Source organism: Salmo trutta, chromosome 34, assembly GCF_901001165.1.
Source record: "Salmo trutta chromosome 34, fSalTru1.1, whole genome shotgun sequence".
Taxonomy (NCBI): domain Eukaryota; kingdom Metazoa; phylum Chordata; class Actinopteri; order Salmoniformes; family Salmonidae; genus Salmo; species Salmo trutta.
Window position 1 is genome coordinate 26617791 of NC_042990.1, and position 22594 is coordinate 26640384.

A 22594-nucleotide genomic window follows, 5' to 3' on the forward strand; every position below is an offset into this window, starting at 1 on the left:
CATACACCAGATAGGTGGAGTGAAATATGTTGAGAGAATGCCAAGAGTGTGCAAAGCTGTCATCAAGGCAAAGGGTGGCTATTTGAAGAATCTCAAATATAAAATATATTTTGATTTGTTTAACACTCTTTTGGTTACTACATGATTCCATATGTATTATTTCATCATTGTAATGTCTTCACAATTATTCTATAATGTAGAAAATAGAGAAGTAGTTGGTGAACCAGTTGGTGAAAAACCCTTGAATGAGTAGGTGTTCTCAAACGTTTGATTGGTAGTGTACATACACATATAAATACATACATATAAATACATATACATACATTGATATACATATCTTTTTAAAATATATTTTCCTTTATTACGCTCCATCCTTCCCACCCCTCCATCAATTGGAGAAAACTAGTGAACTTACAGTAGGCTTCTTCTTCCAGCTTATACATACTATATACATTTTATGGACACAGTCTATTTTACAATAGTTCTATTTTGTTTGTTTTTACTCCTGTCCTTCCTCTACCCCCCACCTCTCCCATCTATTTCTGATGTCCATCCGGTTTGATTTGTACTTGCCATATCTTTCAAACTGTGGTCTTTCACAAAAGTTCTTAACCTATATACATTTTACAGGCACAATATGTTTTACATTAGTTATCTTATTGTCCGCTCCACCATCTTGCACCTACACCCGAGGCTGTCCAAGGATGCCACAAGGCGCTGGTATTTAAGCAGCATCTCGGCAAAGGCCTGCTCAATGTAGCCGACAAATGAGCAGCCCACTTCCAAAATGAGCACCTCCCCTGGCTTCCCCCCACAACAATAATATTTGCCGTATTTGGCACACAGGAAAACACATCATCATCAACGTCAAACCAGCTTTCCCTTACACAAGAATGTTAATGCATGGGTGCTGTTGGTGAGACTACTTGTCTCACCTCGCTGGCTATCAGGTCAACAAGGCAGCCATGTCTAGTAAATTACAAATTCTTGTATGAACAGCAGCCGTTTACAACGTGGGCAATGGACTCTCATGTAGAATACAAAATGGGTCATGGTTTGCAGGGTACCAGAGTGCTAGATTATATTTTATTGGTAGAACTCGCAGCCTCGCCTTAACAGTAAAGGTGAGAATGTCCTCGCCAACGGCAGCATTTTGGTACATGGAAAGAGAGACAGAGGTCCGCACAGTCCAGAGCAGCGAGTTTTCCCTGCAGCCTCAGGCAAGTCTAGTGTTGCAGTAACTACATCCGTCTGATACCAATGAGGGTTGTCCTGGATGTAGGATGAGATGTTCCATCATGGGTGACAGAAGCCTCCACATCAACACCGCAATCTGCCACAACTGCATCAGAGGCAGTCACTGGCTCAGTTTGCATATTAGTCCATGTCCACCTGAGCTCGACTCCAGTCCAGCTGCAGAGGTTGTTGAGGTCTGACCAGACTCCAAAGCCCACAGCACAAGTGTCCAATTTTCCATTGGCCTTCCTCCTGAAGCCCAGGAAGTTGTCCTCCGTGTCCCTGGCCAGTGGAACCTTGATCCTCCGTAGTTCCAGAAGGTGGGAGGCTCTGGCTAACTTCTTAACTGTCTACGTTGACAATGTGTAAATCCACTCAATATTCGGGACACCTAAACCCCCCTCTTTGGCTCAGGAAGACAACGTTACAGGTGGTGTGTGTGTTTAAGCATAGCCACATTCTCACCACTTGAACAGTTTTGCTATTCATTTCCCTCAGAACCTTTCGTGAAATATGCACATTTGTATGCACATTTGAAAGCAGATGTTGAATCTTTGCTAGAGCCACCTCTCTCACAGACTCATGACCACAGGCAGAGGGGAAATGTCAATCATATCAAGCCTGGTTGAATACTCATGGACAAGCTCCTAAACTTGTTCCACCCACTCGACAGCAACATTAAACGTATGTTATAAATAACTATATGTTTCGTGACGAGAGTAAATTCTGATTGGTTTATTCATTAGTGTAAATGTTGGGGCTTATCAGTTTTAGACTTGTACCAGTGGTTACCTCCGCTGCGTCTTTTACACACACACAGACACACACATCGTAAATCTATATGTTTGGGTGTATGTGCATTTAGTGCATTTAGAAGGTATTCAGACCCTTTCCCATTTTACACATTTTGTTAATTTACAGCCTTATTCTAGAATGGAATATATTATTTTTTTCACTCATCAGTCTACACACATTACCCCATAATGACAAAGCCATGAGGTCGAGCGAATTGTCCGTGGAGATCAGAGACCGGATTGTGTCAAGGCACAGATCTGGGGAAGGGTACCAAAACACCCCGGCCAACACCTTCGCACCCCCCGCAGCTACTTGCCGAAGCCTCCCCAGCTTCTCCTTCACCCAAATCCAGATAGCAGATGTTCTGAAAGACCTGCAAAACCTGGATCAGTACAAATCAGCTGGGCTAGACAATCTGGACCCACTCCTTCTAAAATTATCCGCCGCCATTGTTGCGACCCCTATTACCAGTCTGTTCAACCTCTCTTTCGTATCGTCCGAGATTCCTAAAGATTGGATAGCTTCCGCGGTCATCCCCCTCTTCAAAGGGAGTGACACTAGACCAAAACTGTTACAGACCTCTATCCATCCTGCCCTGCCTTTCTAAAGTCTTCGAAAGCCAAGTTAACAAACAGATCACTGACCATTTCGAATCCCACCATACTTTCTCATATGTGCAATCCGATTTTCGAGCTGGTCACGGGTGCACCTCAGCCACGCTCAAGGTACTAAACGATTTCATAACCGCCATCGATAAAAAAGGTACTGTGCAGTCGCCTCCATCGACCTGGCCAAGGATTTCGACTCTGTCAATCACCACATTCTTATCAGCAGACTCAACAGCCTTGGTTTCTCAAATGACTGCCTCGCCTGGTTCACCAACTACTTCTCAGATAGAGTTCAGTGTGTCAAATATGAGGGCCTGTTGTTCGGACCTCTGGCAATCTCTATGGGGGTGCCACAGGGTTCAATTCTCGGACCGACTATTTTCTCTGTATATATCAATGATGTCGCTCTTGCTGCTGGTGATTCCTTGATCCACCTCTATGCAGACGACACCATTCTGTATACATCTGGCCCTTCTTTGGACACTGTGTTAACAAACCTCCAAACGAGCTTCAATGCCATACAACTCTCCTTCCGTGGCCTTCAACTGCTCTTAGTAAAACTAAATGTATGCTCTTCAACCGATCGCTGTCAGCACCCGCCCGCCTGACTAGCATCCCTACTCTGAACGGTTCTGACTTAGAATATGTGGACAACTACAAAACCTAGGTGTCTGGCTAGACTGTAAACTTTCCTTCCAAACTCATATTAAACATCTCCAATCCAAAATGAAATCTAGAATTGGCTTCCTATTTCGCAACAAAGCCTCCTTCACTCACTCTGCCAAACATACCCTCGTAAAACTGACTATCCTACTGATCCTTGACTTCAGCAATGTCATTTACAAAATAGCCTCCAACACTCTACTCAGCAAACTGGATGCAGTCTATCACAGTGCACTCCGTTTTGTCACCAAAGCCCAATATTCTACCCACCACTGCGACCTGTATGCTGTCGTCGGCTGACCCACGCTACATATTTGTTGCCAGACACGCTGGCTTCAGGTCATCTATAAGTATTTTCTTGGTAAAGTACCAAAAGCCTTTTCGCAGGTCACTGGTCACCATAACAACACACACCAGTAGCACGCACTCCAGCAGGTATATTTCATTTGTCATCCCCAAAGCCAACACCTCCTTTGACCGTCTTTCCTTCCTGTTCTCTGCTGGCAATGACTGGAACGAATTGCAAAAATCGCTGAAGTTGGAGACTTATTTCTCCCTCACTAACTTTAAGCATCAGCTATCTGCACAGCTTACCGATCGCTGCAGCTGTACACAAGCCATCTGTAAATAGCCCATCCAACTACCTACCTCATCCCCATATTGCTTTTATTTTATTTTTTGCTCTTTTTCACACCAGTATTTCAACTTGCACATCATCATCTGCACATCTATCACTCCAGTGTCAATTTGCTAAATTGTAATTACTTTGCTACTATGGCCTATTTATTGCCTTACCTCCATATGCCATTTGCACACACTGTAAATAGATTGTTCTATTGTGTTATTGACTGTATTTATGTTTATCCCACATGTAATTCTGTGTTGTTGTTTTTCGTTGCACTGCTTTGCTTTATCTTGCCAGGTCGCAGTTGTAAATAAGAACTTGTTCTCAACTGGCCTACCTGGTTAAATAAAGGTGAAAAAAAGAATTCTGCAGCATTGAATGTCCCCAAGAACACCGTGGCCTCCATCATTCTTATATGGAAGCAGTTTGGAACCACCAAGACTCTTCCTAGACCTGGCAACCTGGCCACACTGAGCAATCGGGGGACAAGGGCCTTGTTCAGGGAGGTGACCAAGAACCCGATGATCACTCTGACAGAGCTTCAAAGTTCTTCTGTGGAGATGGAAGAACCTTCCAGAAGGACAACCATCTCTGCAGCCCTCCACCAATCTGGCATTTATGGTAGAGTGGCCAGGCGGAAGCCACTCCTCAGTAAAAGGTTCATGACAGCCCGCTTGGAGTTTGCCAAAAGGCACCTAAAGGACTCTGTCCATGAGAAGCAAGATTCTCTGGTCTGATGAAACCAAGATTGAACATTTTGGCCTGAATGCCAAGCGTCCCGTCTGGAGGAAATCTGGCACCATCCCTACAGTGAAACAGGGTGTTGGCAGCATCATGCTGTGGGGATGTTTTTCAGGGTCTGGGACTGGGAAAAATGAACGGAGGATAGTACAGAGAGATCCTTGATGAAAACCTGCTCCAGAGCGCTCAGGACCTTAGACTGGGGCGAAGGTTTACCTTCCAACAGGTCAACGACCCTAAGCACACAGCCAAGACAAAGACAACGCAGGAATGTCTTCCGGACAAGTCTCTGAATATCCTTGAGTGGCCTAGCCAGAGCCCGGACTTGAACACGATCTAACATATCTGGAAAGATCTGAAAATAGCTGTTCAGTGATGCTTCCCATCCAACCTGACAGAGCTTGAGAGGATCTACAGAGAAGAATTGGAGAAACTCCCCAAATACAGGTGTGTCAAGCTTGTAGCGTCATACATAAGAAGACTTGAGGCTGTAATCACTGCCAAAGGTGCTTCAACAAAGTACTGAGTAAAGGGTCTGAATACTGTTCATTCACCATATAAATCCCAAACTCAGCATATCAACAAGAATGAAGGAAGCATATTGTCCAGAGGTAAATTGTACACCTACGCATCATAGTTTTCCAGTTAATTGTATATTGCTGTCACTCTGTGACAATAATTGTCATCACTTTTTGTGTTTATGCCTAAGAATTACAATACAAATAAACTAACTGGAACATAACATGTCAAATGAATGGTAACAATGCTTTACATTCATTGTGACAATTTTAACAAACTCCAACTTAAATTAATGATATAAAAGACAACATCTAAAGCTTTGTAAAGTTCTTAAATAACTTTCTGCAAAAACAACTATGCTGACTCAACTCCAACAAACTTACAGGAAATGCAACATGAAGATGTCTCTTTTCCCTCCCCTCTCTCTCTCTTTCCCATCCCTCTTTCTTTTTCCTCTCCTGGTCTCTCTTTCCCCTCCCCTCTCTCTCTCTCTTTTCCCTCCCCTCTCTCTCTCTTTTCCCTCCCCTCTCTCTCTCTCTTTCCCCTCCCCTCTCTCTCTCTTTCCCCTCCCTCTCTCTCTTTACCCTCCCCTCTCTCTCCTCCCCCTCCCCCCCTCTCTCTCTTTCCCCTCCCCCCCTCTCTCTCTCTCTCCCCTCCCCCTCTTTCCCATCCCTCTCTCTCTCTTTCCTCTCTCCCTTTCTCTTCTTTCCCCCTTTCTTTTGCTCTCACTCTCTCTTTCCCTCTTCTCTCTCTCCCCCTCCTCTCTCTCTCTCCCCCCTCTCTCTCTTCCCCTCCCCTCTCTCTCTCTTTCCCCTCCCCTCTCTCTCGCTTTCCCCTCCCTCACTCTCTTCCCCCTCCCCCCTCTCTCTTTCCCCTCCCCCCCTCTCTCCCCTCCCCCTCTTTCCCCTCCCTCTCTCTCTTTCCTCTCTCCCTTTCTTTTCTTCCCCCTTTCTATTGCTCTCACTCTCTCTTCTTCCCCCTTATCCCTCTGTACCCCTTTTCCCCTACCTGGGGCGACAGGTAGCCTAACCTTTCAGAGAGTTGGGCCAGTAACCAAAAGGTTGCTGGTTTGAATCCCCGTGCTGGCAAGGTGGAAAAATCTGCCATTCTGCAAGCCAGTTAACCCCCAACAACTGCTCCCTGGACATTGAATAAGGTAGCACCCTGCACCTCTCTGATTCAAAGGGGTTGGGTTGAATGTGTCTTCAGTTGTACAACTGACTAGGTATCTCCTTTCCACACACTAATAGAAACAAGGTGAGAGGTGATATTACCGGGTTAAGTTGCCATTTATTACACTCCTCAATTGATTATTACATGCTGTAAACCTTCTCCGTCTGACAGGAAGCTTATTGCCCCCACTGACACACACCCACACACACTCATGCAGGCGCGCACACACCCCCACCTGTGGGATCCCACCATAAATGATGTGTCAATAGGGGAGATTTAGTCACATGACCCAAACACTGCAGGAAGACATAGGATGATTGATGAGCACAGAGAGAGAGGAGGTACACACACACACACATACGCACAGACACAGATGTAGTGTAGCACCAACAAATACATTTTGTCTTCCAATTCAATTACAAGTGTAAATACTACAAAAAACATGTACTTTTGATGTTTATATAGTGCTTTCAGATAAATAACATGTGTTATTGAAGATTTGACACTGTGATAAAACATGACTTTTGACCTGTAAAATCAGACAATGGGTAATGATGAAGGCCCCAGTTTCTGGTCTGGAGCGTGAAGTCATGAGCTCTGCTGGTCGGCTACTGCGTAGCAACCTACAGTAGCGGTGCCAAAAGCCCTGGTCTGCCTATGTAAATTACGATCGGTAGAACGGACCACATTTTTTCCGATATTCAATTAGATGGGGATCCATTCTCACTACTACATTTGTCGCAACACAGGACCATGTGTTGACACAGACCAATCATGGGCATAATAAGAACTCTCTCAGGTAGGATGAAAACGACTATATCGACCATGATCCTTTGCTAGTTAGGGTCACTTTCACCATGATCCTTAGCGATTTTTTTTGGTGCCATTTAGCCCCATTCAGCAATATGGCACACTTCGAATTCAAATAATTCTGTCTCCTTAGGAATACGTATCAGCACTATCACTATCTACTGGTTGTAATGTCTGTGGTAATTATGCCTTTCTGCTCTCTACAGTTTGGTGTGGGGTCAAAAGGTTACAACAGAGCAGTTATGAAAAACTGAAACAATTCTGATGAATTGGAAGAACAGAGGGAAGAAAAGGAGAGGAGCAGGGTAACCTTTGGTTGTGTCTGGAGGGGAAGCCTCTATGGCCGTGTCTAAACTTGACAGTTCATGCAGAGTTTGTATTCTGATCTTAGAGTTCTGATCATGGAATTACAAACGCATCATACGTCTACACCTACATTTTAAATGTGTCTACCGTGTCCACAGTGTGTCCTGCAGTAGCGACCAGTCATTCAGGGCAGGTGGGGCTTGCCTGTTTTCCATGTTATTTTGACATTAATACGTGTCACATATCAGTTTGCAAATAATGTAAAAATAACATATACACTACCATTCAAAGGTTTGGGGTAACTTAGAAATGTCCTTGTTTTTGAAAGAAAAGCAAATTTTTTGTCCATTAAAATAACATAAAATTGATCAGAAATACAGTGTAGACATTGTTAATGTTGTACATGTGTCACGTCCTGGCCAGTATATAAGGTTAATTGTTTTGTAGTTTGGTCAGGGCGTGACAGAGGGTATTTGTTTTATGTGGTTCGGGGTGGTGTGTTTGTGTAAAGGGTGTTTGATTTAGTATGTCCGGGGTTTGGTTTATGTCTAGGTAGTTCTATGTGGAGTCTAGTATGTCTGTTTCTATGTCTGGTGAATTGGTGTTGGGACTCTCAGTTGAAGGCAGGTGTTTTCTATCTGCCTTTGATTGAGAGTCTCATAAATGAGGGTGTGTTTGTGTTTGTGTTTTTGTGGGTGATTGTTCTGTGTTCAGCCCTAGGCTTTGCCAGACTGTTTTGTTGTTCGTTTGTTAGTTCTAGTGGTTTTGTTATTTTGTATTCAGTTGTTTTTTGTAAGTGAATAAATCTAAATATGAGCATACACGTACCTGCTGCATTTTGGTCCTCATTCACCAACGACAACCGTGACAGAATCACCCACCACCAAAGGACCAAGCAGCAGAGGAAGGAGCGGAGGATTTTCGAAGAGGACAAACGAGAGAGATGGACTTGGGAGGAGATCTTGGAGGGAGAAGGCTCCTACACTTGGGAGGAGATCCAAGCAGGGAAAGATCGCCTTCCTTGGAAACAGGTGGTACGCGAGAGAGAGGATAGGAGTAAGGCTGGTATGGACCGGGAACGTTTCCGAGGGACAAGACTGGCGTTGAAGCACGAGAGGCACCCCCAAGAAAATTTTGGGGGGGGGCACACGGGTAGTTTGGCTAGGTGAAGGAAGAGCCGGAAGCCAGCTACCCGTGGTTATATGGAGGAGCGTATGAGGTGGGGAGCGCCATGTTTCGCTGAGAAGCGCAATATCTCACCCATACGCACGCACAGTCCGGTGCGAGTTATTCCAGCCCCTCGCAGGTGCCGTGCTAGAGCGGGCATCCAGCCTGGTAGGAGGATGCCTGCGCAGCGCATCTGGTCGCCGGTACGCCTCCGAGGACCAGGCTACCCAACTCCCGCTCTACGCACGGCTACCATCAAGCCCCTGCACAGCCCAGTCTGCCCTGTACGAGCACTCCGCTCGTGCAGGGCTACTAGTTCCATCGAGCCAAGGCGGGTTGTGCAGGAGGTAAGATCTAGACCGGCTGTGCGCCTCCATAGCCCTGGGTTTCCAGCTCCTGTCTCTCGTGCGGACCCGGAAGTGCGTCCACCCAGTCCGACTCGTCCTGTTCCCGCTCCCCGCACTAAACGGCAAGTGCGTAAACCCAGCCTCGCGAGTCAACAGTCGTCGGAGCTGCCCGCCAGTCAACAGTCGTCGGAGCTGCCCGCCAGTCAACAGTCGTCGGAGCTGCCCGCCAGTCAACAGTCGTCGGAGCTGCCCGCCAGTCAACAGTCGTCGGAGCTGCCCGTCAGTCAACAGTCGTCGGAGCTGCCCGTCAGTCAACAGTCGTCGGAGCTGCCCGTCAGTCAACAGTCGTCGGAGCTGCCCGTCAGTCAACAGTCGCCGGAGTGGTCAGACTGCGCTGAACTGCCGGAGTGGCCAGACTGCGCTGAACTGCCGGAGTGGCCAGACTGCGCTGAACTGCCGGAGTGGCCAGACTGCGCTGAACTGCCGGAGTGGCCAGACTGCGCTGAACTGCCGGAGTGGCCAGACTGCCCTGAACTGCCGGAGTGGCCAGACTGCCCTGAACTGCCGGAGTGGCCAGACTGCCCTGAACTGCCGGAGTGGCCAGACTGCCCTGAACTGCCGGAGTGGCCAGACTGCCCTGAACTGCCGGAGTGGCCAGACTGCCCTGAACTGCCGGAGTGGCCAGACTGCCCTGAACTGCCGGAGTGGCCAGACTGCCCTGAACTGCCGGAGTGGCCAGACTGCCCTGAACTGCCGGAGTGGCCAGACTGCCCTGACCTGCCGGAGTGGCCAGACTGCCCTGACCTGCCGGAGTGGCCAGACTGCCCTGACCTGCCGGAGTGGCCAGACTGCCCTGACCTGCCGGAGTGGCCAGACTGCCCTGAACTGCCGGAGTGGCCAGTCTGCCCTGACCTGCCGGAGCTGACAGACTGCCCTGACCTGCCGGAGCTGACAGACTGCCCTGACCTGCCGGAGCTGACAGACTGCCCTGACCTGCCGGAGCTGACAGACTGCCCTGACCTGCCGGAGCTGACAGACTGCCCTGACCTGCCGGAGCTGACAGACTGCCCTGACCTGCCGGAGCTGACAGACTGCCCTGACCTGCCGGAGCTGACAGACTGCCCTGACCTGCCGGAGCTGACAGACTGCCCTGACCTGCCGGAGCTGACAGACTGCCCTGACCGCCCAGAGCTGATAGACTGCCCAGACTGCCCCGAACCTCCAGACTACCCAGACTGCCTGGAACGGCCAGAACCTGAGCCGCCTCCAAGATAGGTGGGTTGGGGAGGGGGGGGTGTAGCACAGTGCCGTCGTTGACGGCAGCCACCCTCCCTTCCCTCCCTTTAGTAAGGGGGAATTTTCTTTTGGGTATTGTTTGGGGGTAATTTTTTTTGTGTTAAGGTGCTTCTGGGGTAGCACCTTTAAGGGGGGGGTACTGTCACGTCCTGGCCAGTATATAAGGTTAATTGTTTTGTAGTTTGGTCAGGGCGTGACAGAGGGTATTTGTTTTATGTGGTTCGGGGTGGTGTGTTTGTGTAAAGGGTGTTTGATTTAGTATGTCCGGGGTTTGGTTTATGTCTAGGTAGTTCTATGTGGAGTCTAGTATGTCTGTTTCTATGTCTGGTGAATTGGTGTTGGGACTCTCAGTTGAAGGCAGGTGTTTTCTATCTGCCTTTGATTGAGAGTCTCATAAATGAGGGTGTGTTTGTGTTTGTGTTTTTGTGGGTGATTGTTCTGTGTTCAGCCCTAGGCTTTGCCAGACTGTTTTGTTGTTCGTTTGTTAGTTCTAGTGGTTTTGTTATTTTGTATTCAGTTGTTTTTTGTAAGTGAATAAATCTAAATATGAGCATACACGTACCTGCTGCATTTTGGTCCTCATTCACCAACGACAACCGTGACAACATGACTATTGTAGTTGGAAACGGCTGATTTTTTATGGAATATCTACATAGGTGTAGAGAGGCCCATTATCAGTAACCATGACTCCTGTGTTCCAATAGCACGTTGTGTTAGCTATTCCAAGTTTGTAATTTTAAAGGCAAATTGATCATTAGAAAACCCTTTTGCAATTATGTTAGCACAGCTGAAAACTGTTAAAGAAGCAATAAAACTGGACTTCTTTAGACTAGTTGAGTATCTGGAGCATCATCATTTGTGGGTTTGATTACAGGCTCAAAATGGCCAGTCTCAATGTCAAGAGGACAAGTACATTAGAGTGTCTAGTTTGAGAAATAGACGCCTCACAAGTCCGCAACTGGCAGCTTCATTAAATAGTACTCACAAAACACCAGTCTCTACGTCAACAGTGAAGAGGCGACTCCGGGATGCTGGCCTTATAGGCAGAGTTGCAAAGAAAAAGCCATATCTCAGACTGGCCAATAAAAAGAAAAGATTAAGATGGCCAAAGAACACAGACACAGGAACTCTGCCTAGAAGCATCCCGGAGTCGCCTCTTCACTGTTGGCGTTGAGACTGGTGTTTTGCGGGTACTATATAATGAAGCTGCCAGTTGAGAAGTTGTGAGGCGTCTGTTTCTCAAACTAGATACTCTAATTTTACATTTTTTTAAATGTCACCTTTATTTAACCAGGTAGGCTAGTTTACAACTGTGACCTGGCCAAAATAAAGCAAAGCAGTGCGACACAAACAACAACACAAAGTTATACATGGAATAAACAAACATGTAGTCAATAATACAATAGAAAAAGTCTATATACAGTGTGTGCAAATGAGGTAGGATAAGGGAGGTAAGGCAATAAATAGGCCACAGTGGCAAAATAATTACAATATAGCAATTAAACACTGGAGTCATAGATTTGCAGAAGATGAGTGTGCAAGTAGAGATACTATGGTGCAAAGGAGCAAAATAAAAATAAAAAATAACAGTATGGGTGATGAGGTAGTTGTATGGGCTATTTACATATGGGCTATGTACAGGTGCATTGATTTGTGAGCTGCTCTGACAGCTGGTGCTTAAAGTTAGTGAGGGAGATATGAGTCTCCAGTTTCAGGAATTTTTGCAGCTGGAAGGAAAGGCAGCCAAAGGAGGAATTGGCTTTGGGGGTGACCAGTGAGATATACCTGCTGGAGCGTGTGCTATGGGTGGGTGCTGCTATGGTGACCAGTGAGCTGAGATAAAGCGGGGCTTTACCTAGCAAAGACTTATAGATGACCTGGAGCCAGTGGGGTTGGTGACGAATATGAAGCGAGGGCCAACCAACGAGAGCATACAGGTCGCAGTGGTGGGTAGTATATGGGGCTTTGGTGACAAAACGGATGGCACTGTGATAGACTGCATCCAATTTGCTGAGTAGAGTGTTGGAGGCTATTTTGTAAATGACATCGCCGAAGTCAAGGATCGGTAGGATAGTCAATTTTACAAGGGTATGTTTGGCAGCATGAGTGAAGGATGCTTTGTTGCGAAATAGGAAGCCGATTCCAGATTTAATTTTGAGAGTTTACAGTCTAACCAGACACCTAGGTATTTGTAGTTGTCCACATATTCTAAGTCAGAACCGTCCAGAGTAGCGATGCTGGACGGGCGGGGAGGTGCGGGCAGCGATCGGTTGAAGAGCATGCATTTAGTTTTATTTGCATTTAAGAGCAGTTGGAGGCCATGGGAGAAGAGTTGTATGGCATTGAAGCTTGTCTGGAGGTTAGTTAATTAACACAGTGTCCAAAGAAGTGCCAGAAGTATACAGAATAGTGTCGTCTCCGTAGAGGTGGAACAGAGAATCACCAGCAGCAAGAGCGACATCATTGATGTATACAGAGAAAAGAGTCGGTCCGAGAATTGAACCCTGTGGCACCTCCATAGAGACTAGAGGACCAGAGGACCGGACAACACTGAACTCTGTCTGAGAAGTAGTTGGTGAACCAGGCGAGGCAGTCATTTGAGAAACCAAGGCTGTTGAGTCTGCCGATAAAAATGTGGTGATTGACAGAGTCGAAAGCCTTGGCCAGGTCGATGAAGACAGCTGCACAGTATTGTCTCTTATCGATGGCGATTATGATATTGTTTAGGACCTTGAGCGTGGCTGAGGTGCACCCATGACCAGCTTGGAAAACAGATCGTATAGCGGAGAAGGTATGGTGGGATTTGAAATGGTTGGTGATCTGTTTGTTTACTCGGCTATCGAAGACCTTAGAAAGGCAGTGTAGGATAGATATAGGTCTGTAGCAGTTTGGGTCTAGAGTGTCTCTCCCTTTGAAGAGGGGGATGACCGCGGCAGCTTTCCAATCTTTGGAGATCTCAGATGATATGAAAGAGAGGTTGAAGAGGCTAGTAATAGAGGTTGCAACAATTTCGGCTGATAATTTTAGAAAGAGAGGGTCCAGATTGTCTAGCCCTGCCAGTTTGTAGGGGTCCAGATTTTGCAGCTCTTTCAGAACATCAGCTATCTGGATTTGGGTGAAAGAGAAATGGGGGAGGCTTGGGCAAGTTGCTGTGGGGGCTGCAGGGCTGTTGACCAGGGTAGTGGTAGCCAGGTGGAAAGCATGGCCAGCCGTAGAAAAATGCTTATTGAAATTCTCAATTATCATGGATTTATCAGTGTTGACAGTGTTTCCTAGCCTCAGTGCAGTGGGCAGCTGGCAGAAGGTGCTCATATTCTCCTTGGACTTTACATTGTCCCAGAACATTGTGGAGTTTGTGCTACAGGACGCAAATTTATTTTTGAAAAAGCTAGCCTTTGCTTTCCTAACTGCCTGTGTATATTGGTTCCTAACTTCCCTGAAAAGTTGCATATCGCGAGGGCTATTCGATGCTAATGCAGTACGCCACAGGATGGTTTTGTGCTGGTCAAGTGCAGTCAGGTCTGGAGTGAACCATGAGCTATATCTGTTCCTGGTTCAATTTTTTTTGAATGGGGCATGCTTATTTAAGATGGTGAGGAAAGCACTTTTAAAGAATAACCAGGCATCCTCTACTGACGGAATAAGGTCATTATCCTTCCAGGATACCCGGGCCAGGTCGATTAGAAAGGCCTGCTTGCTGTAGTGTTCTAGGGAGCATTTGACATTGATGATGGGTGGTCGTTTGACCGCAGACCCATTACGGACGCAGGCAATGAGGTAGTGATTGCTGAGATCCTGGTTGATGACAGCAGAGGTGTATTTGGAGGGCAGGTTGGTTAGGATGATATCTATGAGGGTGCCCGTGTTTACAGATTTGGGATTGTACCTGGAAGGTTCATTGATAATTTGTGTGAGATTGAGGGCATTAGCTTAGATTGTAGGATGGCCGGGGTGTTAATCATGTCCCAGTTTAGGTCACCTAACAGCACTAGCTCTGAAGATCGATGAGGGGCAATCAATTCACATATGATTTACATTTACATTTAAGTCATTTAGCAGACACTCTTATCCAGAGCGACTTACAGTAGTGAATGCATACATTTCATACATTTACCTTTTTTTTTTTTTGTACTGGCCCCCCATGGGAATCGAACCCACAACCCTGACGTTGCACACACCATGCTCTACCAACTGAGCCACAGGGAAGACTGAGCCACAAGAAAGATATGATGTCCAGGATACAGCTGGAGAAAAAAGGTGGTCTATTTCAAGAGTCAACGGTGAGATACTTGTTTCTGGGAAGCTCAACATGTTTTGGCACAGACCAGGATAGTAAGAAAGAACTCTGCAGGCTATCTCTGCAGTAGATTGCAACTCCGCCCCCTTTGGCAGTACTATCTTGTCGGAAAATGTTGAAGTTAGGGATGGAAATTTCTGGGTTTTTGGTGGTCTTCCTAAGCCAGGATTCAGACACGGCTAAGACATCCGGGTTGGCAGAGTGTGCTAAAGCAGTGAATAAAACAAACTTAGGGAGGAAGCTTCTAATGTTAACATGCATGAAACCATGGCTTTCACGGTTACAGAAGTCAACAAATGAGAGGAATGGGAGTGGAGCTAGGCACTGCAGGGCCTGGATTAACCTTTACATCACCAGAGGAACAGGGGAGGAGTAGGGTAAGGGTACGGCTAAAGGCTATAAGAACTGGTCGTCTAGTACGCTCGAAACAGAGAGAAAAAGGAGCAGGTTTCTGGGCAGGGTAGAATAGATTCAAGGCATAATGTACAGACAAAGGTATGGTAGGATGTGAATACAGTGGAGGTAAATCTATGCATTGTGTAACGATGAGAGAGATATTGTCTCTAGAAACATTCTTTATACTAGGAGAGGACAACGGGGAAATGGCTGCCTAAATATGATCCCCAATCAGAGACAACGCTAAACAGCTGCCTCTGATTGGGAACCATACAAAGCACAGCAACATAGAAATAAACAACATAGAACAGCCCCAGTCACGCCCTGACCTACTATACCATAGAGAACCAAGGGCTCTCTATGGTCAGGGCGTGACAGAGGTGGAACTAAAGGGTTAGCTAAGGCATATTGAGCAGGGCTAGAGGGTCTACAGTGAAATAAGGCAATAATAACTAACCAAAACAGCAATGGACAAGGCATATTGACATTAGGGACAGGCATGCGTAGCTGAGTGATCAATGGGTCCAGTGAGTAACTGTGCGAGCTGGAGACACGGCGATTAAGACAGCTAGCGGGCCGTGGGCTAGCAGGCTAGCAGAAGGGCCTTAGAGGGCCGTCGCGATGGAAGAAGTCAGTTGTAGCCCCTTCGCGCTGTTAAATCGGTGATCAGTCTTGATGGATCAGTAGGGCTATGTGTAGTAAAAGGTTCCAGGCCAATTGGCAAAATAGATATAGTAGCCCAAAAGATTGGCTGATGGACTTCTTCAGCTAACAGTCCGGTGTGCTCTAGACAGCTAGGGGCCTCGGCTAGCAGGCTAGCCTCTTAGGACTAGGGGGCAGTATTTTCACGGCCGGATGAAAAACGTACCCAATTTAAACAGGTTACTACTCTGTCCCAGAAACTAGAATATGCATATTATTAGTAGATTTGGATAGAAAACACTCTGAAGTTTCTAAAACTGTTTGAATGGTGTCTGTGAGTAAAACAGAACTCATATGGCAGGCAAAAACCTGAGAAAAAGTCATGCAGGAAGTGGGAAGTCTGGTGCTTGTATTCCTTTCAAGTGATTGCCTTGACTGTATACAGTGACTTAGGGTTCATTTTGCACTTCCTAAAGCTTCCACTAGATGTCAGCAGTCTTTAGAACGGTGTTTGAAGATTCTATGGTGAATTTGAAGGGAATACCAGCTGTGGTAAACTGGTGTCCCATTATAAGGCAATGGCTCAAGTCACGCGCAATGACTTGGGAGCGAGCTGAGTTCATATTCACTCCTAAAGAGAACGGATAGGTCCGGTTGGAATTTTATTCAAGGTATATGATAAAAACAACCTAAAGATTGATTCTATACATCGTTTGACATGTTTCTAAAAACTGTAGTATAACTTTTTTGACTTTTCGTCATGACTAAGTAATCACGCGCGTAGTGGATTTGGATAGTGAACCAAACGCACGAACAAAATGGATTATTTGGAAATAAATATGAACTTTATCGAACATTTATTGTGGAGCTGGGAATCCCAGGAGTGCCTTCTGATGAAGATAATCAAAGGTAAGTGAATATTTATAATGTAATTTCTTAGTTTTATTGACTCCAAGATGGCGGGTTTCTGTTTGCTAGTTGTTAGTGTCATCTGGGCTGTACTCAGATTATTGCAAATTGTGCTTTCGCCGTGAACCTTTTTTGAAATCTGACAAAGTGATTACATTTAGGAGAAGTGTATCTATAATTCTGTGCATGTCACGTCCTGACCAGTAAAGGGGTTATTTGTTCTTATAGTTTGGTCTCAGGACGTGGCAGGGGGTATTTGTTTTATGTGGTTCAGGGTGTGTTTGTGTATGTGTTCATGTAGAGGGGGTATTTGGTTTATATGGTTCGGGGTGGTTGTGTATGTAGAGGGGTATTTGATTTATTAGTCCAGGGTTTTGGTTATTGTTCTATGTTAGTTTATTTCTATGTTCAGTCTAGGGTATTGTATTTCTATGTTTAGGTAATGGGGATTGGGGCCTTCAATTGGAGGTAGCTGTCTATTGTTGCCTCTGAAGGTCCTATATTGTTTCCGTGTATAGCTTCATGCCTTACAGGACTGTTAATCGTCGTTGTGTTTTATATACGTGTTTCTTTTGGTTTTCCTTCTTTGTCCTAAATAAAAAAAGAAGATTAGTATACATTTTCCCACAGTGTTTTGGTCTACACCCTACGACACCCGTGACAGTGCATAACACTTCTATATTGATCAATGTTTACGATGAGAATTTACGTACTATGTGTGCTCATTGTGCTCATTCACCGAAAGGTTTGGAGGGAAAACATTTCTCAACATTATGCGCCAATGTAAAATTCTGTTTTTGGATATAAATATGAACTTTATCGAGCAAAACATACATGTATTGTGTAACATAATGTCCTAGGAGTGTCAAAGGTTAGTGCTTCATTTAGCTGTGTTTTGGGTTTTTGTGATGCAACTAGTTGCTTGGAAAATGGCTGTGTGGTGTTTCTTGTGAAGTTTATGTCCTAACATAATCTAATTTTATGCTTTCGCTGTAAAGCCTTTTTGAAATCGGACAACATGGTTAGATTAACGAGAAGTTTATCTTTAAAATGGTGTAAAATAGTTGATCCTTTGAGAAAATGTAATTATGACATTTTAGCTGTTTTAAATTTGGCGCTCTGATTTTCCACTGGCTGTTGTCAAAATCAATCCCGTTAATGGGATGAGAATGGGAAGGGGTCACCATCAGGTACCCATCAGATGGGTATTCAGGGGATGTTGCGACGGGGGAACCAGTTGAAACAATCCCTCAGGTTGATTACGTCGGCAGTCCAGTCGTGATGGATCGGCGGGGCTCCGTATCGGCAAAAAAGGGGTCCAGGCCAATTGGAAAAATAGGTATTTTAGCACAAGGAGTGGCTGATGGACCTCTTCAGCTAGCCGGGATATGGGCCTACCATAGGCTAGCTCCAGGCTAATTGGTGCTTGCTTCGGGACAGAGACGTTAGCCAGGAGAAGCCAATTGGATAGCAGCTAGCTAGCTGCGATGATCCAGGTGAAGAGATCCAGGTGAAGAGCTTGCGGTAGGAATTCGGGGATATGGAGAGTAAGAAGTCCGATACGCTCTGGGTTGAATCGCGTTGTGCAGACTGGCAGGAGTTGTCTGGGCTGGGCTAAAGTTTAGCTGATGACCGCTAGCAGCGGCTAGCTGACTACTAGCTAGTTAGCTGGCTAGCTTCTGTTGGGGGTTGTCCTCTTGCTCAGTTGTGCACCGGGGTCTCCCACTCCTCTTTCTTGGCAATTTCTCGCATGGAATAGCCTTCATTTCTCAGAACAAGAATAGACTGATGAGTTTCAGAAGAAAGGTCTTTGTTTCTGGCCATTTTGAGCCTTTAATCGAACCCACTCATGCTGATGCTCGTCTAAAGAAGGCCAGTTTTATTGCTTCTTTAATCAGGGCAACAGTTTTCAGCTGTGCTAACATAATTGCAAAAGGGTTTTCTAATGAACAATTAGTCTTTTAAAATGATAAACTTGGATTAGCTAACACAATGTGCCATTGGAACACAGGAGTGATGGTTGTTGATAATGGGCCTCTGTACACCTATGTAGATATTCCATAAAAAATCTGCCATTTCCATCTACAATAGTCATCTACAACATTAACAATGTTTTTCTGATCAATTTGATGTTATTTTAATGGACAAAAAAAATTGCTTTTATTTCAAAAACAAGGACCTTTCCAAGTGACCCCAAACTTTTGAACGTTAGTGTATATATAATGAGTTAATAAAGCCGCATTCAAACATGTCTTTTTTGTTTTCTTGAGTAAGACACCTCCAAAATGCAGGTGTTTCAGCCTTGCTCAGTGCTTTCTGTGGTGGTGGGGCAAGCCAGCAGAAAATACACAGCGTTGCCCAGTGATTGGCTCAGTGTTCTGTCACTCATGGGGACTTTACTTTACTGCCAAGTGTAATAGGAGACATTGAAAATTCGAGCCCTTCGGCTGCTACCATAGAAGTGTACATCCAAGAAGGCTGATCATGTACTGATCAGATCAACATCCTAGTTTCAAAATGTTAGCTAGCAGTCATCATCATGAATCAAGTCAACAATCTACTGGCAAATCCTTGTCAAATGACAATAATTTTTACATTTACATTTTAGTCATTTAGCAGACGCTCTTATCCAGAACAACTTACAGTAGTGAATGCGTACATTTCATTTCATGCATTTTAAAAAAAAAAATTGTACTGGCCCCCCGTGAGAATCAAACTCACAACCCTGGCGTTGCACACACCATGCTGGCATTGCAAACACCATGCTCTACCAACTGAGCCACAGGGAAATAACGAAGAGAAATTATAGATAAAACGTATCAGGGCTCATCAGCCATTGGAAATAAACATTACACAACAAGTTGGAAATCGCAAAATTTAACAAGTGGTTTGGAAGGAATCAGTGACAGTGGCTGTGTGGTCACAATTCTGGGATTAAGAGGCTGTTTTCCAAGTTTAAAATGATAAACATTCAACATTGTGGTGCGCTCAAAACAACTGTTAACCCGGAGGACCACCTTCCTGTTCAAGTGAGCCAAGCACAATAATGCGAGTACAAAAATGTATTGTATGCTGTTTCGTAAATTATGTAATATGCCAGGGAGAAGTGTATACTGTAGATAAGATGGGTATATTGTTAGTAGCCCATGTGCCTCACACTAATAATTTGGTAAATTTACCCCTCTTAATTTAGCCTACTGTTCTGACTGTTCTACTGTAGCCTATAACCTGTTTTAGAGAAATATAATAATCTAATATTGTAAGAGCTTTCATTGTCTGCTTATATGTCCCCTTTATTTATCCTACGGTTCTAACTTGGTGTACAGGGAGAGCACTGTAAGAACGGCCCATGTCCTGAATACTGTTGCAGTACATTTCAAAAGCGCTAAACAAATAGTTAAATTGACTAACGTTACGTTCGTCCCAGCTTGCTCATTGTCTTAATCGAAATTACGAACTGCCTCTTATCCGCTTGTCGTCCCCTTATGCCATAGTTTGTACATCTCAATTGTCAGTAGAAACCACATTTGTTTTAAGCAAGTCAGCCATATCAGCTATGTTTTTTTAAAGGCAGTAAATGAGGCTGAATGAACTGTTTCGCTGCCAGACAAGGCTCCGCTGATAGCCAGATGTAACAGTAGTAAGATTTTGGGACTGCTGTTGGGACAGCTTTATGTTGGCCCTAACAGTTTGTAGGCACCGTTTGTCACCGTTATAGTGCAATTAATGTATTGTTTAGTGTTGTGTTGTGTAGTGGCTTTGCTGGCATGCATTCCACTTTTTTTTTTTGCCCCATCAAGATGAACATGCTAATTTACAGTCCATTTACCCGCCTTATATTCAAATGCCAGTATGCATTCTACAGACGGTGGAAGAGGCAAAATATTACAACTCAACAACAACTGATGGCAGTAGCTAACTACTGTAGGGATTGCATTGCTCGAGCCAAACTAAACATTGTTTTTGTAAATAATGCCTTGCTGGCTGGTATTTATGAGGCCAGCCAACACGCTCCTCACACGCTAGGAACACATCTGCTCCAATGTTATAATGAAAGGTGTCTCGCTCCCAAAACACACGTTTTCTGGAGAGGGCTGAGGACGTCTTCTACTCTATGCGCTTTCAGTAGCCTGATTTCGTCCAGGCTGAGGAGAAATCCGCACACAATGCATCCCTGACAACCAAGTGGCCAGCCAGATCTGAACACAATCAGACCACAAAGCGACTTTTGTGCATCTAGACCCATCTTTTCAATATGATATTTGTGTTCTGACAGCAGAAGTCACATGTAAGTGTCAAGTGTAGGCATGACCTCTATCTCTTCTAAACCTCTGCCCTCCAACAAACACACACACACACACACACACACACACACACACACACACACACACACACACACACACACACACACACACACACACACAAATCCCCTGACAATTGAGCTTAATAGTATCTTCTGTTCTGATTTCAGAACTGTACTGTAGCTGAATAGCACTGGCCAATAGAGAGTTCAACACTCTAATAGCAATACTTCTTGATGACCGAGCCAGGCTAGAGAAGAGCCTAATCAGTCAGGTCTCATGCTGTGCTTTTATACTGCAAATAAAGCCTACACTACCTACGCGCACACACAGGCACACAAACACAGGCACACACACACACAGGCACACACACACACAGACACACACACACACACACACACACACACACACACACACACACACACACTCTAACGTCCTTCTATTATAAACCCACGTTCAGTGTGATATGAGGCTAGTCTGCCTCCTCAGTCACACTGACAAAGTCGCCCTCAGTTGCCAACACTATCACCATGGTTACAATAGGCTTGAAGAACAAAACCTCCCCCACACACAAACACATGAATGCAAGCATGTAAGTAAGCACAGACACACACACACTGCTCCACCATATCTCCCACTACTCTTCAACAGCAAATTAATCACTTTAATTGAAATAGTTGATTGCATCACTTCACGTCGCATCCCAGTTTAAGTATGTGTGTGTGTGTGTGTGTGTGTGCTGTTGACATTAAAGCTGCAGTAAAAGTGCACTAAGACGTAATAAACACAACCCTGCTGAAGAGCCATTACTCCGGTCGCTTCAGTGGGAGAACACGGGCTGGCATTATTCATGGGACACACACACACATCCATCTATGCACACATACGCACGCACACAGATGCATGCAAACGCATATGCACACACACGCACACTTTGCACCCATTATTAATGAGTCTGCTGACATTAACCAACACCTGAGTGGCGGGTTGTAAAGAAGGGCCATTTTTACAGAGTGACGGGGTATGCTCTAAGAAGTACAGACAGACTGTGAGCACACACACACACACACACACACACACACATTTTCCGGCTGTAGTCTGTCGTAAGCATATGAGGGAGTGAAAGCTTGGTCATTAAAAACCTGAGAGAGAGACCATCACGGCATCATTAGCAATTACCACCAGCACACTGCTGCTAACTTTATTACCCCCGCTTTTTATACATAGACACATTAATTCACTCTCACTACACCACAGGCTGTGGGCATGGCAGCTAACTCACTCTCTCTCCACACACTCTCTCCACATACTCACTCTCTCATTCACTCTATCCCTCTCCACCTCCTTCCCTTTTCTGGAACAAATCAAGCAAAAGAGGAATTTAAAGTGGCTCTTAATAAATGGGCCCCTCCACCCCTGTGATGATTCATCTTCTTGATCCAAGAACATCTATTCTGGCTTAAGTGACAACAATATATATCTCCAAGCTTGTGCTAATAGTCTGCTAGCCCCAGCCATAGAGAATTAATAACCGTTCACTAGTCTGCTATTCCCAGCCATAGAGAATTAATAACCATTCACTAGTCTGCTAGCCCCAGCCATAGAGAATTAATAACCATTCACTAGTCTGCTAGCCCCAGCCATAGAGAATTAATAACCATTCACTAGTCTGCTAGCCCCAGCCATAGAGAATTAATAACCATTCACTAGTCTGCTAGCCCCAGCCATAGAGAATTAATAACCATTCACTAGTCTGCTAGCCC